Here is a 23,442-nt window from a genome sequence, read left to right as displayed (position 1 = left end):
CCAGTACAGCTACACACTGGAACCCAGTACAGCTACTGATTTTGTGACTGCAGAAATGGATAAAAGCCCCCCCCCCATCCAAACAATGACTATTATCAGTGCAGTAAGAGGGAAAAAAATAATTTTACTTTTCATCATCTACAATACTGTCTTATTTATTTTATAGTACGGTACATTGATCATTGCTTTCATTTTATGGATCGATGGTCTTGTTAGATAGTAAAATTAATGTTAAATTGCTGTTTTAGGGGTTGTTGTTTTTTAAAGCCTGGAACAGATTAATCCATTTTGCATTACTTTCTATGGGAAAGTGCGCCTTGGTTTTGGAACGCTTTGGTTTTGGAACGGAATTCCGGAACGGATTAAGTTTGGGAACCAAGGTACCGCTGGATCTGAAAAGCAGAAATACAAAATTAACTAATTATGTAATTAATTAATTAATTAAATACGCGTGAGATAATAATGCTGTGCAGAAGCACAGAGGGACTTTAGACTCTATTTGTCCTAGACATGCTGACCCCAGAGCCGGGCCTTATACCCCGCTTAAGCCCTTCCTCTAGCCCTCCCTCGTGGCGGGTTTTTGGTTTTCAGCCACTCGAAGGCAGAGCCTCTTTTGGCCCCACGAGAGCCTCGGAGCTGCTCCTTTCGGCAGGCAGAAGCGAGCGGGATCCGTCCTCGAGTAGCCTTTCTTCCCTCTGGAAGGGGAAGAGAAAAAAAAGCGCCCACTCCTTCTCTTCTGCATATATGGGCAGGCGGGCAGGCGCAAGATTTGGGCAAAGGAAGGTAAGCCGCCGCCGCCGCCTGTTGCATTTCCTGCCCGGGATTGGCGCGCTCTTTCCGCCGCCCCATGGCGACCATTGATTCCCAGGGAAGGGCTGGGGGGGGTCGGGGTTGGGGGGAGCCTGACGCCTCTGAATGCATTATATAGACAAGCGGTTTGGAATCCGTGGCAGGCAAGGATTCAACGGCGTCGTTGCCTAGGCGTCGTCCTCCCCCCCCCCCCAGCACCGTAACAACACGCCTTTTAAAGTTGATAAAAATGGGAAAACGCGGAGGGAAGCTTCGGGCGCAGTGCGCTTGGGTACGATGCGCGCGGATTTAATCCGGTGCCCAAAGGATTGCGCACGAGGCGCCACCGTCACGGAACCGAATTCTCCCATCCGGCGGCAAATCCACCCCCCCACACATCAAAACCCCATTTCCTTCCCGCTTTCCTCCCCTCCTCCACCCCAACAACTCCCGTTTTTAATGGATTTGAGCCTCGATAAAGCTGCATCATTGGGAAATGAGGTTGCTAAATCCACATTTTTTGGGCTGGTACCGATTCCATAGTTCGGTGGGCAGCACGTAGTATTTTCCACGGGGATCTACAGCCAGAGGGGACCGTGGGGTGGGGTGGAGGGGTGTCCCTGAATGACAAGGCTGCAAGTGCAACAGGAGCCGGAGTTTTTTTGGGGGGGGGGGCGCCGGAGGTTGGCCTTAGCAGGTGCAGAGGCAAGAGGGTCGGACGCCCAACCCCAGCAGCAAATCTCTTTACTTCCGAGGAGATCCTTCCACCTCCCCCTCGCTTCCCCCGGGGTGCTTGGAATGAAAACGGAGCTGCCCAGATTGAGTAAAGCAGGAGTAACCGCGGAGTACATGGCAGAGGACGTGTTCTCGGAGAAGAGAGAGCGGCCGATCGGCGGGCGGGTCATGGATTGACATGCCTGGGTGGAAGAGAAGAGATCGCTGCCCGAGATCGCGAACCCTTTCCCGGGCTGGAGGAGGTGGAGGAGAGGAAAGGGACCTGGAGAGATCAGGTGCCCATTCAGGAAGCGGCACAACGGCCTCGCCTCTTTCGCGCCCAGGCTCCCAGGAGCAAGGCGAGGGCGGGGATCGCGCCAGACACCCCGAGTCCGTGACTCTCCGCCTGCACGTCCCAAGAAACTCTCGCGGCCGTGGAGCTGGGGGAGGGGGGATCTGGCGCGCCCAGAGCAAGTCATCTCCCCGATCGCGTCTCCAAAGCGCCCTCCCTGCCAAGGGCGAAAAGCCCCCCATGGCTGGGGAGGGGGGCTGGCTGCCCAGTCTAGGAGCCCCCCCTCGATCTCCTAGGCGGCAGCACCTGTAGAGCACGAGGCGATCGAGTCCACTCGATCCCACCCCTTTCCCGCAACCTCCCCACGGCTCCGCAGAGCGAATCCAAGTCGTGCATGTGCTCCTGTCTCTTGCAAGGCGCTGCTCTGCTTGCTTTGCCACGCCCGGGTTTGCAGGACGCCGCCGAGTTGCTGGGGCCGCCGCCGCCGCCGCTGATCAGCATTCGGGGGGCGATCGGGGAAAGCGATCGGGCGATCGGGACGTGCCCTCCGGCTGGCCAGCGCCGCGCACCATGAGGCGAAGAGCGAGCGAGCAGCCGGCGGGGAGCGCCTCGCGTTGCCTTGGGATTTGGCCACACTGAAAAAAGGCTGCTGCTGCTGGTGGTGGGGGAGACCCAAAACCAGCGGGGAAACCCTTCTAATCCGGATCGGTTGCTACGGAGCGGACTCTCCTCCGGGATCGTGGGGAGGAAAGGATCTCTCTCTCTCTCCCTCCCTCCAATGCCTCGCTTGCGTCGTCCCCGGGAAGGCGCGCAACAAATGGCAGCCAGGTCTGTGATCCGGGCTGCGGTAGCAGCAGCAGCAGCGACTCCCAGGTGAGGCGCAAAAAGGCTCGGCAAAGCTGCAGCTCTCCATGCCCGCCTGCGCCTCGCCTTCCACGCCGCCTGAGTCACCCCGCTGCACCCGGTAAGGCGCTGGAATCCCCTTTCCCTCGGGTGGGGGAGGTTAGCAAAGAGCCCTCTCCCAACTTCACTTTCATACGCGGGGAGAGTGTGGTGTCCCCCCCCTTTTCTTGAAATTTGTGCAGTTCGCCAACTAACCCCCTTCTTCCAGTGGTTGGTGACGCCTGTAGTAGAGGAGGAAGGGTGGGGAGTTCGTATCCCAAATATCAGAAATGGGTGCTATAGTGGCATGCCCTGGCTGGGACTCTGTGGTCGTGACCTTAAAATGTGGCACTAAGGAGAGAAATTCTATGGCTGTGCATAGTACAGGTTCTCAGCAAGTAGGAACTGGCTCTCTCTGTGTGTAATGCATTGCTATGTATGTGTCTCAAACTCCCCACCCTTGGTGTATTGATTATATTGGCACACAGCAAGGCTGTGCCAAATGAAATGTGTGCTTTGGTCCAGTGTTTTGCTAACTTGGGAGAGTGGGGCAAACCGGCAAACTATGTAAGAAATAGGGCAATATAAAATAAAATTTGAAACGCCACACAAGAGGTAACGGGAACCTGTTTTAAAATACAAACGAAAGTATATCGGTCCCACAAAAGGAAAACATTAAGCCGAAAACTTGAGGCAGAACAGATTCTGGTGATATTGTAACATTTCCATGTCTTGTGTGGTGCATGTTGTGGCCTGTTGAGAACTCGAATCTTGGAAATGTGTTGTGATGGGATACCAGTTTGCATGCTTAACTTTTGCTTTTGGCTTCCATTACTGGACTGTAAATCACAGATGTGAATAAGTGTGTGGTTTGTTGACAAAGACCAGAATATGTAACCTGTTTTATAAACTGACTCGCTCCTACTTCAGCCATATAGTATCAGTTTCTGATATTTCTGTATTAGGTCCAGTTTAGTACAGCCAGAATAATTGGAGGAATATTTGGACCAATTCTGCATTCTCTATTGCTTCAGATAATATTTGATAGTGAAATATGGGTTCAGATAAGTTTGTTGGGTTTTGTTTTGCTTACAGAATCCAAGATCTTCTCTTAAAAGAGAAATGATATACTGTAAAGGGTGAAATGCAGGTTCCTAAATGTGAATGTGAGCTTTGCCACTGACCTCGAGAAGCTGTGGCTTACACTCAAAATTAAAGTTGGACTTGGTCCTTCTGACCTCTGAAAACAATGAGTAATATTCTGTTTGTCTTCCAGCAGAAAAAAACACACCAGCTACAGCCTAAATTTCCATTGCCTTTAAGTTGCTAAGAACTTCTACCTCTCGGGAGACATTTAACATTTTGTGCTCTTTGGGCCTTGAGTGATCTATTTTCCGAGTGAGACTGCAGAAATCATAACTGTAGCTTTTTGATGTTGAGAAAGATGATTACTAGTAAGTCACATGTTGTGCCAGAAAGAGAAGGCAATGGAAATAAAGATTTAATTGCAATTAATGAAATAAGCATGTATTTATCTGATGAGCTTTGATTCAAATGAAGTAAGGATCTATTCAGACAACGATGGGGATGGGTCAAGAGTTTCTCTTCATAGTGCTTTTAAAAAGGCCTTAAATCTAACCTTAACTGCAAGAAATAAGTCTATATTCAGATGATGAACTGTGATTTAAGATGGAGTAAAATAAAGATGGGTTTGGAGTTTGTAGTGCTTTAAACAGGGAGTTGGCTCAAAAGTGTCAAGTGTCTTGGGCCAGTTTGTATCTTTTGTGCTTGTCATTGTATATGGAACCAAGCTAAAGCTGTAACTGCTTACCTGAGAGTAAAGCCTATTGAACTCAATAAGATGTGCTTCTGAGTAGATCTGTCAAGCAAACAGTTGGGGTATAAATAAATAAATTAATAAATATTAATATAATGATTATAGATTGCATTGCAAGTCGCTCAAATGGGAAGCATCTGAAACAGCTTTGGAAAGCAAGGCCATCTGTAATGGAGGGCTTGTTTATGTGACCATTTATCCTGGGATCACAAGCCATTAATTCACTTTAGCTCTTGGTTTGTTTACGCACTCAAGGGATGAACTGGAAGATAAAGTGAGTTGTGAAATCACATAGTCAGGAACTGTTGACTTCCTGCTCTTTTAACCCAGGATAAACAATTGTATGAACAACAACAGGATCGTTACTTGTTCTGTGCAAACTCTGGTGTAGTGTTTTGCTCCGTGCAAGCCTCATGTTGGTGCATTAATAACCTGAAATTATTAGTGAGATGTATTGCTGATCAGCAACTAAGGATCCCAGGTTAACAGTCCTAAGCCAATACCCTCAAGAAGCTCAGAAGCTTTATTAGCATGCCATCGGCGATTTGAAGGTGAACAGAAGCCAAGTGAAAATTTCAGTCCTTTCTCATCTGGAGACAAAATATTGGAAACTACTGAAAAATTAAAGATGATCACATTTCCATTTGACACTAAAATAGGGTAGCATACTAATTTATATTTAATGTAGTTTGCCTACTTTTGCAATCACATAAGTCTGCTTTGCCTTATTTATGGGGAAATTTCCTTGGCCTTGAGGAGTTTAGTTACTTGACCAAAAAAACGAAGGATATAGCAACTTGCCATGCATATCAAAAAGGTACTGGCTCAGTTTGCACATAACACTAAGTCAAACTTTGGCCTAGTGTGAACGAGCAAGCATGCTTGTTCACACTTGGAAAATTTCAACCACTTTGCTACTCCTATGTTGCTGCTGCACTGAGGGAACTAAGCCATGGTTTGACTTAGCATGGCATGTAAACCCTGGGCTCGTAGTTTGTTTTCCCCAAACAAGAACAAACCTTGGCTATCATTTGTGGGTTGCTTGGAGCTCATTCGTGCTATAAACTATAGTTTATAGCTCAAGATTATTTCTGAACAAGGCTAGTGTTTGGAAAAAATGAAGGCATGATCCAACCAAGTGAAGCATTTTTCCATCCCATTGATTTCAGTGGGAGAGTGAAACATGTACTTAAATCATATGGGAAATTAAAGTACTTAGCTTTGTCAGGATTAGACCCTTGGTGGAAAGCCGGTTTTGTTGTTGTTGTCAAACTGCAGTGTGGGGAAAGGGGAAGAATAACGCTATAGAGTTGTTAAATGCCACTTTTGAAATATTTGTGTATCCCTTTGTCTGATTTCCTTGATTCTAGAGACCAGAACAATAAGAATATTTCCACATAGTTCACTGGGCTTGGAATTTTCTCCATAAAAAGAAAAGGGGGAATTGGTCATATGGATTTTCAAAATGGTAGATGCTCTACAGAATATCAACTGAATTCAATGAAGTTTCTAGAATTTCTAGCAAGTGATTTAAAAACCGTACAAGACAATTTCTAAAGCACTGGAATCTATTTAGCAAATGCATTTTGAAAGCTTTGGTAAGGCTTTTAAAACAGTTTTCTTAATAAGAAGTCAGTTGCTTTAATCTGATGAGGAAATACGTTTGTGTTCACCTAATTGGGTGTTCTGGAGACCAGTTTAAAGCATTCATCGCATTGATCCTTCATGGTTCTAAATCTTGTGGAGAACCTACACAAGACCAGGCATTTGGTCTGCAGACATTTGCCTCTGAGTCAGGAAGGAGGATGGCGAAGTTGGTTGAGGGATTGAGCTAGCAGTCTCCTCCCCACTCTGTGATGGATTTAGAATGTCTGGTTGGAGCTGTCTCAATGGAGGAATGAAAACAGCAAACAGTAGTTCAAGTCTGATCATATTTATTTCGGAGCAGACAGCTGTTGCTTCGTGGGCATTATAATTTGGCTCTGTACAGTGTGTGTCAGCAAGAGGTAGGGCCTCATAGACATTTATTTCTGTGTAGATAAATGTGCTTCCTCTTAATGAAAACAGTGCTCTCCTTAGGCAACCACTTACCAAGGAGGCCCTTGTTACAAAGTTCCATATCACTCAGTGATTTAAGCTTTGCATGTTCACAATGATACAACATTAACTGAAACATTTTACGCTTGAAAAATACATAGGGTTGGATCCCCAAGTTAGTGGCACTTAGTTCCCATTGACACCAATGCTCAAATAATTATCATACATGAGAATTGCTTCCAGGTAAGTGGGAAAGGATTGCCTGGGTATAGAATTTTAGCCTTTCGTCTGGGCGCAACCTATTGTTCCTGCTGGTGCAATTGTGCTGAATCATTGGGAACCGTTTTGCTTTCAGTGGATCCAGACTTTTCAATTATGCCATTCTTCACATTTAGTTAAAATAGCAACGAGATATAAACCCTGGTTCACCCTCCCCAGCACTGTAGCCACCTGTTTGGGGAGGAAGCCACTGGTTTCTAGTCATCCTGCCTTCCATTATCCCACCGGTGAAAAGTCCTGTCAGAGCTGACAGCACCATCTGTTTGGCAGGGAAGACCCCTGCACACAGCAAATCATGGACAAACTTTGAATTGCTCTTCCCCCTCTCGTATTAAGAGAAAATACACAGAGAGAATAAATTAAAAATACTTCTGAGGGTCAGTCATTTGTGACTACATATATATGTGTGTGTTTGTGTGTATGTGTGTTTACCTACAAATAAAAACGGATGTTAAAATACTGCTGCAAAGCTTGGACAAGTACAGCTCTTGACAAACACAACTTGGACCTGCTTTTGTTCAGGGAAATTCTTTGTTCATCCAGTCCTTACTGAAATATATTTTAAGCGGCATCCTGTTTGAATTTAAGCTTTCAGTTATTTGGGAACATGAACCGATGTGAAAAGCATCTTTCTTCCTGATCACATTTCCTGATGCAGTATTTGATTCCAGGTCTTGATTTAGAGAGTAGTCAAGCCAAAAGCTTGTTATCATCAACGACTAAGGGGGGGAAAGCTCCTTATGTTCAGAGCATACAATGGTTGTTTCTAATTCTGGCCAGTGCAATTCTATGAGCTGAGCGTCTGTATTTGGTTGAACAGGGACAGCGTTGGAATGATAGGGTGGGACCTCATATTTTTGGCTTCTACCTCTCCAGAAGGATAGCATTTCCATTCTTCACATTATGATGGCTCTGTGTCATGAGTACGATTGTGAAGGCATGTCTCATTCATAGAAAATAGGAAAGTGCCTTATGCTTAGTCACCCATTGGTCCATTTTGCTCAGTAAATGGACACCAGGTATCTTCAACCTTTTCAGACCCGCCTTTAACCCAAGCGTGCATCTGGGGACCCATTTCTTAATCTCTGCATGGTGGCAGTGCTTCCGTTGCAACTCGGTTAGTGGGTCCCAACCCACCAGTTGAAAACCAGTGGTCTACACTGTTCGGCAGTGGCTTTCTACAATTCTGGGACACGGGTGGCTCTGTGGGTTAAACCACAGAGCCTAGGACTTGCCGATCAGAAGGTTGGCAGTTCGAATCCCTGCGACAGGGTGAGCTACCGTTGCTCGGTCCCTGCTCCAGACAACCTGGCAGTTTGAAAGCACATCAGAGTGCAAGTAGATAAATAGTGGGAAGGCAAATGGCGTTTCCCTGTGCTGCTCTGGTTTGCCAGAAGCGGCTTAGACATGCTGGCCACATGACCCAGAAGCTGTATGCCGGCTTCCTCGGCCAATAAAGGGAGATAAGCGCTGCAATCCCAGAGTCGGTCACGACTGGACCTAATGGTCGGGGTCCCTTTACCTTTACCTTCTACAATTCCAGTGTGGAATCTTTCCTAGGCTCCCTGGAGATGCTGGAGATGAAAGTTGAGGCCTTCTGCATGCGAAGCATATGCTCTGCTGATGTGCTACATTCTTTCACCTCCCCCCACAGAGTGATCACAACTCCAGAGGCGGATTTAGGGGAGCATGACCAGTTCCCCCACATCCTACCCGTAGCCTAGTAAGCAGAAGGAGGCATGAGGGCTCTGGCAGGGTCCTAGAGCCCCCCTGCCTCCATCCCAAAGCTTTCCCAGCTTTAGGAAGGAGGGAGGGGGCTCTAGGATGCTGCCAGAGCCTCACACCTCCTTCCCAAAGTGACTTTGGGGAGGCATCCCAAGGGCTATGGGGTGTGTGTATCAAATTTTGGCCTTGCACGGGACACTGTATTACCAAGGCCTGCCCCTGACAACTCCAGACCACTGAGTCTCCCTACCAAGGGAGTAGTGAGTGAAATGACATCTACCATTACTCGTTCTGCTTTCAGGATAGAGATTATAGGGGGGATGTATGAAAGATGGGCAAAAGGAGGATTAAGTAAATGCTTGGCTAGGTAAGAAGAAAAGGGGGGAAATATGGCATTTATGTATTGTGGCTAAGAAGTCACAGTAGCAATCAGAGGACTGGCCATCATAGTTAAGTACCTTTCCCTTGGGGTCCTGTGCTTGCAGTCAATTGTTTTGCTTAATTATCCTTCCTTAGATCGGGCCCCAGGTAGGCTTCCTTCTGCTAAAATCAAGTAAAAAAAGGAACAGCCACAAGCAATATTCTGGCAACAGGAGGGTGATATTTGAGGATTTCAGAGTAGTGGCTGGAGTATTCGAAGCCGCAGAACTAGCAAATGAAAGACGGGAGAATCTGTGTCACATTGGTATATATGCCAAGAAAGAGCCAAGAGACCTGTTTCCCCCAATATTGGATTTATTAGAAATTGAAAGCACAACCTTATGAGATATTACTTTTTTTTTATTGCTCTGTGGTGCACTGCTTTGGAGACCTTAGTATGCACATTCATTCTTCTTTTTATTGAAGGAGAAATTCCAGACAACAGGGTAACAAGAAAGCCTCAAAGCGTTTCTGACTTTCTGGAGTCCCTTGCCAAGAAAAAGGAGAATTCAGCCTGCTTTTGTGCCTTGATTTTTGCCTTTAGTGCCCAGGCTCATCTCTGGAGCTTGTGGAGCAAGCACCTCTGTTGCCTACACAACTTATCAGTTTTTATGCACTTGTAATTAAAATGCAAAGCTTCTGGGTCAAAGGCGGTGGCTTCTAGGCAGACTTGCGCCCCAACACTGAAAAAGAAAGATCTTAAATGCTGATGTGAATGTTACAAGATGTATTCCTGTTGCACCGTGCTTCTTAACAGATGGCTCACCCTTCAGTCACGCTGTGGCAGAATGACGGCATGTTCTGCCATTGTGGATCAAGTCATATTGTTGCTGGCTGGTGGTCACCCTGCCCAGCAAGCAGCATGTGTATTTTTAACAGTGACATAGAACACAGCCACGTTTTATTTAATTTATGTGTGTTGATTGAGGACAGCCACAAAGGGCAGAGACTTTTGCAGCAAAGGGGAAGCCCTGGGGTTTCAAACCAAGGTATACAAAAATAGGTGGGTAGAGAGGAGGGACCATGTGGTTTAAATGTTGCTTCTCCCTTCTCTAGTCTCAGGCTTACTTCACATGTGGAAAGCTTGTAAAATGTAAGGACCCACCAAACTGTTACCACCCTTGCTTTGACATGTGTCACCCTCTATATGGACTATGGCTCTGTGTTCAAGGATGAAGCCCTTATGGAAAACAGAACAAAAAAATGGGGGGGTGGCATTTAGTGTAAATGTTCTAGGGGAATTATTTTCCACTGCAACCCTGGCTCTGTTCTGCTGGAAGACAGGCTGCTTATATCAGGCATTGCTGGCCCAGATATTAACACATTTTCCAAATACGCAGGAGTGAAGTGCAAGTAACTTTTGATTGTTTAGTCAAGGTAGTGGAGTTCCCTTGTAAAGGACGGACTGAGGTAGCATCAGAGCTTTTCTAGAAGTGAACTCCTGGAAAAGGACTTTGCTGTGAGTCCTGGGAAAACCTGCTCCCCTGCCTTGCAGGCCTTTTCCCATCTGGCCTGGGAAGGCAGCCTTGACTGACTCCAGCTACAAAAGCAGAGACTGCTGGACAGAGTCTTGGGCTGGGGTTTTGTTGGGAGTGGGTTTGTGGCTGTTGCTGATGTTGTTGTTGTTTTTTGTATTTTTGTTTTGGATCTTATGTTTTATGTGGAAACGGTTTGATTTGGTTGTGTACTTCTGCTATTTTGTTTATTGTTAATGACTACTTTGGCTATCTTTGTAATTATATAATTGTTTATATGTTGTAAGCTGCCTTGAGCATGGTTTTAACTTTGGGAAAGCAGCATAATAATAATCAGGACTCTTTTTTTTCAGCTGGAGCTTACTGGAGCTCAGCTCTGGCACCTCTCAGGTACCATTCTAAGAGAACAAGGGATAAGTTCATGGTGAGCTCTGGCACCTATTTTTCTAGAAAAATAGCACTGATTATAATAATTTGCTATTGATATGGCATACAAATGACATAATTGATTGATTGATTGATTGATTGACTGATTATTGGGAGAGAATAGCAAAATTCCAGTGTGACAGTTGACTGTGGATAGTTGACTGTGGAGGCTGTTTTGGGGATAAGAGGGAAAGAAAAGAAGGAAAAGTGTTGCTGTATTTAGCCACAGAGGCTACAGGGGAAAACTGGATGGGGGGGCATTGCATAGAAACTGAAAATCCATCAAGAGAAAATGAGGGTTGTACCTTTCCTTCCATATGCTCTGTCCAGTGCAGGAACTATTCACATTAGGCTAAGGTCCAAAAGAGAAAGTAAAAAAGAGGAGACTGTCATTGGCTATGGCAAGGCTTTCCTGGACGGAGTCCGCTGGAATGGGAGTGCAGAAAAAGAGCACCAAAGCCAGGATTCCTTAAGCCAAGCTGAGTTTATTCCAGCAAGATCCTTTTGTGGGAACACCGGGACTTCAAGGTTTCGGAGATGAAAGACCAGGCACCCATCAAAGAAATATAAAACTGCTTCTGACATCAAATCACTTGTGCTGCCTTGTAGAGTTTCTCTGGGGATATCTAAGGGGAATCTTGGGGTCTGAGAGAGACCCAACTACAGTGGTACCTTGGGTTAAGTACTTAATTCGTTCTGGAGGTCTGTTCTTAACCTGAAACTCTTCTTAACCTGAAGCACCACTTTAGCTAATGGGGCCTCCTGCTGCCGCCGCGCTGCAGGAGCACGATTTCTGTTCTCATCCTGAAGTAAAGTTCTTAACCTGAAGCACTATTTCTGGGTTAGCGGAGTCTGTAACCTGAAACGTATGTAACCTGAGGTACCACTGTATAGCTTTGATGACAAAGACTCACCAAAGAGTAGGGCGATCATGCCATGTTGATTTCTAGATACAGAAAGGGGAGGTGATTTTCTTCCTCCTGCTTAACAGAGGGAGGGTCTAGGCTTTAGGTGGAGTTAAGCTAGTGGCGCTGTGGGTTAAACCACAGAGCCTAGGACTTGCTAACCAGAAGGTCAGCGGTTTGAATCCCCACCATGGGGTGAGCTCCCGTTGCTCGGTCCCAGCTCTTGCCAACCTAGCAGTTCAAAAGCACGCCCAAGTGGAAGTAGATAAATAGGTACTGCTCCGGCAGGAAGGTAAACAGTGTTTCCGTGCGCTGCTCTGGTTCGCCAGAAGCAGCTTATTCATGCTGGCCACATGACTCGGAAGCTGTACGCCAGCTTCCTCGGCCAATAAAGCGAGATGAGCGCCGCAATCCCAGAGTCATCCGTGACTGGACCTAACGGTCAGGGGACCATTTACCTTTACCTTTCCAAAAAATACTAGAGATTTCAGGGCTCTTCATAGTTAATCAATAGGTGATAAAGTGTGGCTTTTACTAGATTAGGAACTGGAGGAATGCTGGTCATTAAGCATCTCAGGATGTTTCCTGCTAATGTTTGTTTGTTTCTTAAGTATCTTCTTTAGCTTATGCTTCACAAAGTGATCCTAGGGTTGGTTGCAACATAACTGAAACAAAAGCAGCAAGAACAGCAACAACTTTTCCTTCTACCCTGCCCATCTGGCTGGGTTTCCCCAGCCACTCTGGGTGGCTTTCAACAGAACACTAAAAACAGAATAAAACTTCAAACATTAAAAACTTCCCTAAACAATTTAAAGTTAAACGCAGGTTAAAAACACAGCATTTAAAGTTCATCCATACAAACACCCAGAATCGTGGCAGAAGCCAGCGAAACAGATTGGGCATTTGGGCAACAGGAGAAGACCTAAGTGTTGACTCCACTCATGTTTCTAGGTAAGGAATGGGGAGATAATTCCTTAGTCAGGATGCTACCACAGAGCAAACCCTACAGTGTGACACCGCCTGGTGTATATCCACCGTGGTAGGGCAAAGCAAAAGACCTGGGAAGGCTGATACAGGGAGATGTGTTCCTTCATATATCTGCATCCTAACTTGTTTTTCAGTATCTTAAATGAATAGGAAGCCACTGTATATCTTTCAGAATCAGTGTCATGATCCCTTTTAACTCCTCCAGTCAATATTCTGGCAGCTGTGTTCTCCAATAACTGTAGCTTCCAGACCATTTCCAATGTGTAAGGTGCATCTTAGTAAGCCAAGCGGGAGGTTATCATAGCATGCGTCATTGTGGCTAGGTTATCTCAGTCTACAAATGGCCATAGCTGGTGAGTCAGTCACAGCTGGTGCAATGGCACTCTGTACTTTGGAAGCGACCTGAGCATCTAGTGACAAGCCTGGATCAAGGAGTACCCCTAGTCTATACACCTGCTCTTTCAATAGGAATGCAGCTCCATCTATCCCATTGGGATTCAGCCTCAGTTTATTACCCCTCATCCAGCCCATTTCTTCCTCCAAGTACAGGCCCAGTACCTGCATTACTTCATCTGACTCGCATGGCAACGAAAATAATCATAATCATTATTTATTTATACCCCACCCATCTGGCTGGGCTTCCCCAGCCACTCTGGGCGGCTTCCAGCAAAATATTAAAATACAGTAATGCATCAAACATTAAAAGCTTCCGTAAACAGGGCTGCCTTCAGATGTCTTCTAAAAGTCTGGCAGTAGTTGTTCTCTTTGACATCTGGTGGGAGGGCATTCCACAGGGCGGGTGCCACTACCAAGAAGGTCCTCTTCCTCCTGTAACTTGGATTCTCGCAGTGAGGGAACTGCCAGAAGGCCCTTGGTGCTAGACCTAAGTGTCCGGGTAGAACAATGGAGGTGGAGATGCTCCTTCAGATATACTGGGCCAAGACCATTTAGGGCTTTAAAGGTCAGCACCAACAGTTTGAATTGTGCTGGGAGCCAATGTAAAAACCAGATCCCCTGGCCTCTCCAATTTCAGTAGAGGGATTTGACAGGAAACTTTCAAATACACCTTCTCCTAGTTTGCTAGGTCCTCACAAGTATTTGTCTTCCTGGGCAAAATGCAGCTTTTTGAGTAAGGTGCTTGGGTGAGGACACACAAAATGACACTGCAACAGTGCTCTCCAGCAAGAAAACTGAATCCAACCCACCAGCCTTGCATGGTGGCCTGCCACCTTGACAGCTGTCTCAATTTTTGTAGTTCTAGGTGTTCAGCAAAGCAGGAGGATTAAGGAGGCCCTCAGGTAGCTTGATGGACCACATGCTTGTTTAAGGGATGCATCTAAAAATGAGGAAATGCGTTGATGGGTGTTTTAAGCCCATACACAGTGCTGTTGTCCTAGAAAAAGAGGTGCCGGAACTCACAATGAAGGAATACAGAGAGTAGAACCTCATCCAGGTTGATGAGGAACTCACAACAAACATCTCCCTCATTCTCTTAGAATGGCAATGGCGCCCATCTGAGAGGTGCCAGAACTGAGTTCCAGCTAGTTCTGGTTGGGGGGGGAAAGTCCTGCTTATGCGCATGCTTGAACCAGGAGAGCTCTTATACAGGGGTGGAGAGCCTCAGGCCCAAGGCTTAGAAGTGGCCCTTCAAACTGCTTTATCTGGCCCTCAGGCCTCTCCCTAGGCCACATCACCTTTCCAGGTAGCACCCCTCAATTGTGCTCTGCACTCGACTTGAAGTTCTCTTGCCTGTCTGGAATGGAACATTGAGCTTAATAATGCCTCTTGCTTGCAGTGTGTGTATATATCTTTAGAAAGCATGGTGGGAATGTATCCTACTGTAGAAAGATAATTGTAATTATAATTATTATTTTATTTGTACCCTGCCCTCCCCGGCCGGAGCCGGGCTCAGAGCGGCTAACATCATATAAATAATACAACATGCATAAAATCAATCAATCAATCAATTAAAATGCATCCCAAAATTAATTCAAATAAATTAAAATTAAAGTTAAAACTGAACAAATGACAATCCTCAGGTTAAAATTGAAAGCTGTTAATACTCGCCAGGACCAACTGTTTCCACTGATACTATAAGGACCCGTGAGCAGGCTGGGAAACCTCCTTCGTGCTTGTTCTTATACCAAGAGAAAATGAGTCAGACTGAACCCTGACCAAAGGCCTGGCGGAACATCTCCATCTTGCAGGCCCTGCGGAAGGATGTCAAATCTTGTAAGGCCCTGGTCTCTTGTGAGAGAGCGTTCCACCAGGCCGGGGCCACAGCAGAAAAGGTTGAGGCCACTTTAATAGATAATAGATGCAGTGGTGTAGCATTGGTTGCCAGTGTCCGAGGCAGGCAAGCTGCCAATGCCGCCTGAGCACACACATCCTGCCACCAGAGCCAAGGGAGCCCAACCAGCCAATGCGGCCTTTGGCGGGTGAATCCACCCAGCATCTGCAGAGAGGAGCAGCAGGCTGGGCCATGCTGGGGTTGCCCCTTGCTTACCCCCATCTGTGCCCACTCACCGTGGGCCTGAGCTGCTCTTCTGCCTTTGCTTAAGGTGGGGTGGGGATTCCTGTGGAAGTCAGTGCCTGCATGGGGGCACATGGTTGTGCCACCTCAGAATTTTGCACCTGGGGCCATGGTCCCTCTGTCCCCCCTCCACTATATTGCTGAATAAATGTGCCCATTGTTCTGCCCCAATTATGAAACTGGCTCTTCCCATCAACAGCATGCGGTCCCTGCAAGGTTTGCCTCAAGGAAATGTGGCCCTCAATCTGAACAATGTTTCCTACTCATGAATGAATGAATGGATTTTTATTTGCATCAGCCATCAGCCATAGCAATAAAACAACAATACGGTATACAAATAATAGAAACCAAAAGTCAATTATATAAAATACATTTTAGGGTTTTGACTCAATAGTCAAATAGTGGATCTTGTTCTAATTGCCCCATCTAAAAACCTTGCAACCTTTGCTGTCACCTGCTCATCTTGATCTGCCAAGAGAAAGGACACCATGGCAGTGGTTGGGTGACCCAGAATGGACAATAAAAGGGGGGTGATAATCTCATTCCTCAAGTCTTTATAAAGAGTACAAGCCAGAAGGGCATGCGCCACCGATTCGGTACTTCCATCTCCACAGGGACGTAAGTGTTTTTCGTGTGGAATCTGTTGGAATCGTCTCTCAAGTACAGCTGAGAGCAATACATTCAATCTTGCGAGAGTAAAAGCGCGTGTATATTTTGGAATTGCTAGGTTATGCAGATAGAGTGCCAGAGAGTCAAAATGGGAAGGTAGAAAATAGTCATACCATGGGCAAAATTTCCTTATTGTGGTCAAGTTGTCCAGAGCTCCACAGATTTTAACTGAGATTTAATTGTTTTTCCTACTCGTGTGTTATACGTTCCGTTTTTGGGGAGGAGGGGATCCTGTCTGACTTGGACATATACTGGGACAAAAGTAATGCATTTGTATTATGTATTTCTTGGCCCTGAATATTAACAATGTATTGTCTCGTTTTTTAAATAAGCATTAGCTTGCTCTTACTGCTAAAGCAAAACAAAATCAAGTTCTTGGGTGTTATTGGTTCTCCAGCAGACATTATGTGGGAACACTGTTTTTTGGGTTTTTAGGTTTTTTTTGTTTGTTTATAAAGGGTATGGATTTTCAGTGCTCGATGTGCTTCATGTACATCATCTCTGTAATTCTGCTAACAAGGATTGGAAGGCCAAAATTTGCAGCTCCATTTGACAGATAGTAAAAGTAAGAGGAAGTGGAGGTGTTGAGTCCGCAGCTGAGCAGAGTTTTAAATGGCTATGGGAGGGGAGGGCATAGACTCATGCTGTAAAGCACCACAAAGTAGATTACTCACGATTAACGAAGAATTGTCCACACTTAATTGCATGTAGATTGTAAAATGTCAACCTGGAGTGGTTGTCTGGCCTTTGAATATGGTTGCTTTGTTTGGCAAAGATGAGCTGATGTTGTGAGGGAAAAGGTTGGCCTTCATTTTCTTACAATTTATTCAACCATTCTTCCCAATAATTGTGTAGGCCCTTATTTGCGGCAATCTGTGATGTGACCAGACAGGATGCCGGACTAGACCACTGGCCTGATCTGTTCTTATTTAGAATTGCACACTGGAACAGTTCAGCTTTTAGAACTGTATAAACCTTTTGTTACAGTTCCCATTGAACTGTGAATCTGTCGTTTTAGACTTTTGAATGTGAGGCAATAATGAAAAACATGGAATTTGGCCAGTGTACAAATTCTCCCTTGCAAGAGTCTACTGCTTTGTTAATTTTCAATTTGAGTCAGTCTGCAAGTCTATCAATAGTTTTCTGAAGACTTCTTTTACACCAGCTTAAGTTCCACTTCCCTGTCAAACTCCTTTCTCCCCCTAGAGCTCGGTTTATCTCTTTCCATTTCCTCATTATATTCTCATCAGCTGTGCCTTAGCTGCTAATTGGTCTCCAGGCGCAAACATATCCAGCAGAAAAGTCCCACAGAGGGGTAGGATTGGGCTGTTGAAGGATCTTTTCTTAGTATATGCTCTCTCGGAGAAAAAAAATCCCCACCTCCAGTCAGAGGGGTTTTCAGTAAGATACAGGAGCACCAATATTTGACTGTTTACCCTGGGGCATTTAAATAAGGATAATGGGGAAGTGCTGATGGTTCTGTAAAGTAGTAAAAGCACATGAGAAAGGTGAGGAAAGAGGAGAAAGAATAAAATAGCAGAGAAGAAAGCTTCTTAAAGATAACAGTAATGGGCACAATTCTACTAAAAACAAACACTTCTAAATCCCGTTGATTTTCAAAAATTACATTTTTAAATGTACTTAAACTTTCCCCTAAATCAGTGGGGCTGAAAAATGTTTAACTTTGACTTAATAACAATAAACTGCCTTTCATCTGAAGATCAGTGGGTAGTTCACAACATACCGTATTTTTCGCTCTATAAGACGCACAAGACCACAAAACGCACCTCATTTTTGGAGGAGGAAAACAAGAAAAAAAATATTCTGAATCCCAGAAGCCAGAACAGCAAGAGGGATCGCTGCGCAGTGAAAGCAGCAATCCCTCTTGCTGTTCTGGCTTCTGGGACAGCTGTGCAACCTGGATTCACTCCATAAGTTGCACACACATTTCCCCTTACTTTTTAGGAGGGGAAAAGTGAGTCTTATAGAGCAAAAAATACGGTAAAAATACAAAATGGGAACACAAAATACGTAATACATAAAATACATAATAAAGACATAATATTTTTTTTAAAGCTACAGCTGTTATTTCTGATAGGTGTCTGCAGTATGGATGCTATGGGGCCACTGCTAGTCTGTTTAAAGTTTTTAGGACAGGCAGCAGATTTCTGATTAGAATACTGCTTATGATATTCTAGAGATATTTTAATAGGAGATTTATATATCTATAAGAATATTTATAAACTGTCAAGGTCGTGTACATTAAGATACCGTATTCTTTGCTCTATAAGACTCACTTTTCCCCTCCTAAAAAGTAAGGGGAAATGTGTGTGCATCATATGGAGCGAATGCAGGCTACGCAGCTATCCCAGAAGCCAGAACAGCAAGAGGGATTGCTGCTTTCACTGCGCAGCGATCCCTCTTGCTGTCTGGCTTCTGAGATTCAGAATATTTGTTTTCTTGTTTTCCTCCTCCAAAAACTAGGTGCCTCTTGTGGTCTGGTGCGTCTTATAGAGCGAAAAATATGGTAATCAAAAATTATAAAATAAAATAAAAATACAGTACAAAGTGCAGCTGGATTTCCCGCATTGGCAAGTGGGGTGGAATAGACTATCTTTGAGGTCTCTTCCAACTTTCTTACTCTAGAGCATGGGTAGGCAAACTAAGGCCCGGGGGCCGGATGCAGCCCAATCGCCTCCTAAATCTGGCCTGCGGATGGTCTGGGAATCAGTGTGTTTTTACATGAGTAGAATATGTCCTTTTATTTAAAATGCATCTCTGGGTTATTTGTGGGGCATAGGAATTTGTTCTGGGTTTTTTTGTCAAAATATAGCCCGGCCCCCCACAAGGTATGAGGGATAGTGGACCAGCCCCCTGCTGAAAAGGTTTGCTGACCTCTACGTAGCGTTTCAGATTTTGGTCTAGGACAGAAGAAATCATAGAAATCCCTACTTGTCCTTAAAGCTCGTCAGTTGACTTTGCACTAGTCAACTCTAGTGACTATGCTGTACGCGGGGCTGCCCTTGAAGCTGTCCCAGAAACTCCAGCGGGTGCAGAGTGCAGCAGCGAGGCTCTTCATGGGGTCTCTGCCATGGGAGCATATTCACCCAATGCTTTTCCAGCTGCACTGGCTCCCGGTGGAGTACAGGGTCAGATTTAAGGTGCTGGTTTTGACCTTTAAAGCCCTTCAGGGCCTAGGACCCTCGTACCTACAGGACCGCCTCTCCTGATATGCCCCACGGAGACCCTCAAGGTCCATAAATAGCAACACCCTGGTGGTCCCGGGCCCTAAGGAAGTTAGATTAGCTTCAACCAGAGCCAGGGCCTTTTCAACACTGGCTCCGGCCTGGTGAACGCTCTGCCTCATGAGACCAGAGCCCTGCAGGATATGATTTCTTTCCACAGGGCCTGTAAGACAGAGTTGTTCCGCCTGGCCTTTGGCTTGGAGCCAATTTGATCCCCTCCCCCTCTTTCTTTTTTCTTTTTCCTTTCTCCTCCTGTGATGAGGCTGCATTTTAATATTTTAATGTTTCAATATTTTAATGTTGTGTTTTAATCTTGTTTTTTAAGTTGTATTCATTCAACTTGTTTTTATTATTGCTTGTTAGCTGCCCTGAGCCCAGCCTTGGCTGGGGAGGGCGGGGTATAAATAAAAATTATTATTATTAGTCACTTTCTCCCAGCCTGACTTTTTGTGGGTTTTTTTGTTTTTTTACACAGGGTTGCCATATTAATAACCTGAGTGGGAGGAGAACTACCTATGCTTGTCTGAACCCCATAGAGAGAGGACAGGATTATAAGTGACTAATACCAAAGCCTTGTAGCTAATTCCCACTCAGGTTGCGGGCCTGCGGTCACTTCTACTCTCTGCCTTACTTTCCCTCTGTGCTGCCCCTTCATCTTGCCTTTCCTGGACCCACAAGTCCAATTCTCCCGACCAGAAATAGCATAGGGACTAATTCCATTCCAGTTTCCATGTCGCCACCATGTTAGGCTCTCTGATTTTCTTCTCTTTTCTTACTTGGAAAAAAGCTAGAGAGAGCATTGTAATCGTGGGGCGAAGTTTCCATTGGTTGCTCTCGTCACTATCCTGCATCTTGGTTTTGCCATCACAATAATAATAATAGTAATAATAATAATAATAATAAATTTTATTTATATCCCGCCCTCCCCAGCCGAAGCTGGGCTCAGGGTGGCTAACAATAAAATAGTGCAACATTCTAAAAACATTTCATTATAAAAATTAATTAAAATCAAATTGATGGCAACCATTAAGCTAAAGTTCTGTGAAGATTGCCAAAGGAGGGAGTCAGGCTGCGCCCTGACCAAAGGCCTGGCGGATCAGCTCTGTCTTGCAGGCCCTGCGGAAAGATGTCAAGTCCCGCAGGGCCCCAGTTTCTTGTGACAGAGCGTTCCACCAGATCGGAGCCGCGGCCGAGAAAGCCCTGGCTCTAGTTGAGGCCAGCCTAACCTCTCTGAGGCCTGGGACCTTCAGAATGTTTTTCTTTGCAGACCGTAAGTTCCTCTGTGGGACATACCAGGAGAGGCGGTCCCGTAGGTACGAGGGTCCTAGGCCGTATAGGGCTTTAAAGGTTAAAACCAGCACCTTAAACCTGATCCTGTACTCCACCAGGAGCCAGTGCAGCTGTTATAGCACTAGGTGAATGTGATCTCGCAGCGAGGACCCCGTAAGGAGTCTCGACGCGGCATTCTGACGATACTGACATTGCTGTTCACCGCAGCTGAATGAATGGGAAAGTAGAAGCTGCCCTGTTGGATCGCCATCCAAAATGTGTGTGTTTTTTTCAGAGTTCATTGCTTTTTAGAAAGATCACTAATTTTAGCTTCTTGAAGGTTCTGTTCTGTTGATGAGCCAGCCTTTTCCTCCTCCCCCTCGTTTCTTTTAGCTCGTAGCTAAACGAAAATCCAGAATCTCCAAAGTAATTGCAGATAAGTGTGGGATAAATTGCCTTTTTTTGTGTGTGTTCAAGAATGAGGACGGCTTCACACATGACATTTGTGTGTGCCATCTGGGTGAAAACAGTAAAAACATTTAATTAGCAGAATGTACAAGTCTTGGAAGCTGCTGCCAGTTGTAGATTCCTGTTGCGTGTATACCCAGTGGAATTAATCTACAGTGGTACCTTGGTCCTTGAATTTAATCTGTTCCGGGAGTCCATTCGGCTCCTGAAACCATTCGAAAACCAAGGCACAGCTTCCAGTTGGCTGCAGGAGTTTCCTGCACTCAAATGGAAGCTGTCTCGGACGTTCGGCTTCCAAAAAACGTTCACAAACTGGAACACTTCCGGGTTTGTTTGGGAGCCGATTTGTTCAACAACTAAGCCATTCGAGAACCAAGGTACCACTGTATGTATGTTTCCTTAAAGACTGTTTACAATACATCTTTAACATGTGGTTGTTTCTTGGCCCATCCAAAGGGAAGTGATAACTGTGTAAGAAAGATCCTTCGTTAAGTGCCCTTGACAGAATTTGCCGACCGAGTCTGCTATGCTGGTATCTGGTATTGAAACTATGCAGGCCAATCAAATGAAAGGAATATGGCAGTTTATGAATTGACCTGTACTGGGGTTTATGGCCTGTGGCAGTTGCTAATCAGTTCATAAAGATTTTTAAACTGCAGTGGTATTTGACTATTGGATCTGAGCAAGTCTAATCATGCCATAGCTGTAGTAGGAGAAAGAGTTGATTAAAACACACACACAGGAAAACCGTTGATGTTCAAAGTACTACATTTGCGTTAATGTTGCGAGTTATTGGAGTCTGATTGAGCCTGTCCTCCCACAGCTTAATTGCATTAATGCAGGCATAGGCAAACTCGGCCCTCTAGATGTTTTGGGACTACAACACCCATCATCCCTAGCTAACAGGGCCACTGGTCAGGGATGATGGGAATTGTAGTCTGAAACATCTGGAGGGCCGAGTTTGCCTATGCCTGGATTAATGCAACTGTAATGTTGACTTCCTGCAAATCGTGGTTAGCCTTCCTCATAGGCTATTGATTTAGCCGTTCGTTGGCACCAGTGTTAATTGAGGGCAAAGTTAGCTAGGGTTTAAGTCAGGATCTGAACCTGCAGATTGATATCAGTCAAGCTTCTGTTGAGAATACCTGAAATATTTCCTCTTTCTGTATGTAACGTTGTGATAGCTGTTTGTCATTTTCATTCTGTTTGTTTACCAATAATGTGAGTTTTGTATGTTTGGCAGTAATTGTTTGGTACCATTTGGGTTACCGTAAAAGCAAACTACAGTGGTACCTCGGGTTACATACGCTTCAGGTTACATACGCTTCAGGTTACAGACTCCGCTAACCCAGAAATAGTGCTTTAGGTTAAGAACTTTGCTTCAGGATAAGAACAGAAATTGGGTTCCGGCGGCGCGGCAGCAGCAGGAGGCCCCATTAGCTAAAGTGGTGCTTCAGGTTAAGAACAGTTTCAGGTTAAGTACGGACCTCCGAAACGAATTAAGTGCTTAACCCGAGGTACCACTGTACAACAGTTGCATAGTTCTGCTTTGTGAATAAGCCCACACAAAAGTTTTTAGCCTGCTAGGAGGGGCTGACAGAGGAGAGGCTGAGATCTCACTTGCATTCATCCACTACCGTTCTGTGATGGACACAAGGAAAGGGGCTTCGCTCTTCTGGCTTCCTATTTAGTTTTTGTGCTGGCCACTGAAAGAAAACAGAACACTCAATTTCTGCCTCGGTCGTTTGCTCACTCACCTGCATGGAATTCCTGGTCGCCTATGGCTACTGGGCCAGGGCTTAAATCCAAGGTTGGCATTGGTACTGCAGCTCATATGACCTTAATGCATTTTTTAAAGTGCAATTATGGGCTTGGCAAAGTCATAGCAGATGAGATGACAAACTGCTGCAGAAACGCCATGATCTTCCTGGTAAGAAAATGCATAAAGTATGAGCTTCCAAAGGTTCCCCTATTCCAAATTCTATGCAGATAAGCCACCAGCTTCTTCAGAAGGTTCAGAACTTGTCTGATTGAAATATAACTTTACCCTTGAAAAGAGCATCCTTTCCCCCCCTGTTATCGAGAGTACTATTTTTTTAATAAAAAAAAACGTAGTTGGTTTTCATTGATCATGATATATTATTGCATATTTAAGCGGGGGTCAAATTCTCCCTGTCCTTGTCCTGTTTCACTGTGGATCTTGCCAGCAAAGCTGTTTTTAATTAACCACAAGTTCAGCAAGGTTACTCCAACGCAGAGAGGTTCTCCTGAGGCAGCCAGCCATTTGGATACAAAGAACTCTATCTGGGATTTATGGTAACCAAGTCCCATATAGCCCAGGATCTATTTGTGCTTCAGCTTGATTTGGGGAGTTGATGTAGAATGAAGGTCAAAATTGGGTTCGTGTTGTAGCTGGAGGGTATGCATGCTATTTTTACTTTTACTTTTTTGTTTACTTTTTTTAAAAAAAGTACCTAGCCCACCTTAGCA

The 23,442-nt window shown here is 45.2% G+C and overlaps 1 protein-coding gene across 5 annotated transcripts in view; it reads left to right on the top strand.

Annotated features, from left to right (window-relative positions):
- The first annotated feature begins 609 nt into the window (after positions 1 to 609).
- LRRC3B (leucine rich repeat containing 3B) overlaps positions 610 to 23,442 on the top strand; it is a 65,249-nt gene continuing 42,416 nt past the window's right edge. For 3 of the 5 annotated variants that reach the window (XM_081883446.1, XM_081883445.1, XM_081883443.1), the window contains exon 1: positions 1,298 to 2,759. The gene's annotated coding sequence lies outside the window, so the exon portion shown is untranslated. Of the gene's footprint in view, positions 784 to 1,297; positions 2,760 to 23,442 lie in introns of those variants that run through there. The other 2 variants (XM_081883447.1, XM_081883444.1) reach the window with 1 other exon arrangement.

The sequence above is a fragment of the Podarcis melisellensis genome (assembly GCF_964234715.1).
Source record: "Podarcis melisellensis genome assembly, chromosome: 12".
NCBI classification, from domain to species: domain Eukaryota; kingdom Metazoa; phylum Chordata; class Lepidosauria; order Squamata; family Lacertidae; genus Podarcis; species Podarcis melisellensis.
The sequence above is the reverse complement of the archived record's forward strand: the minus strand, read 5'-3'. Positions and strand labels throughout refer to the sequence as shown.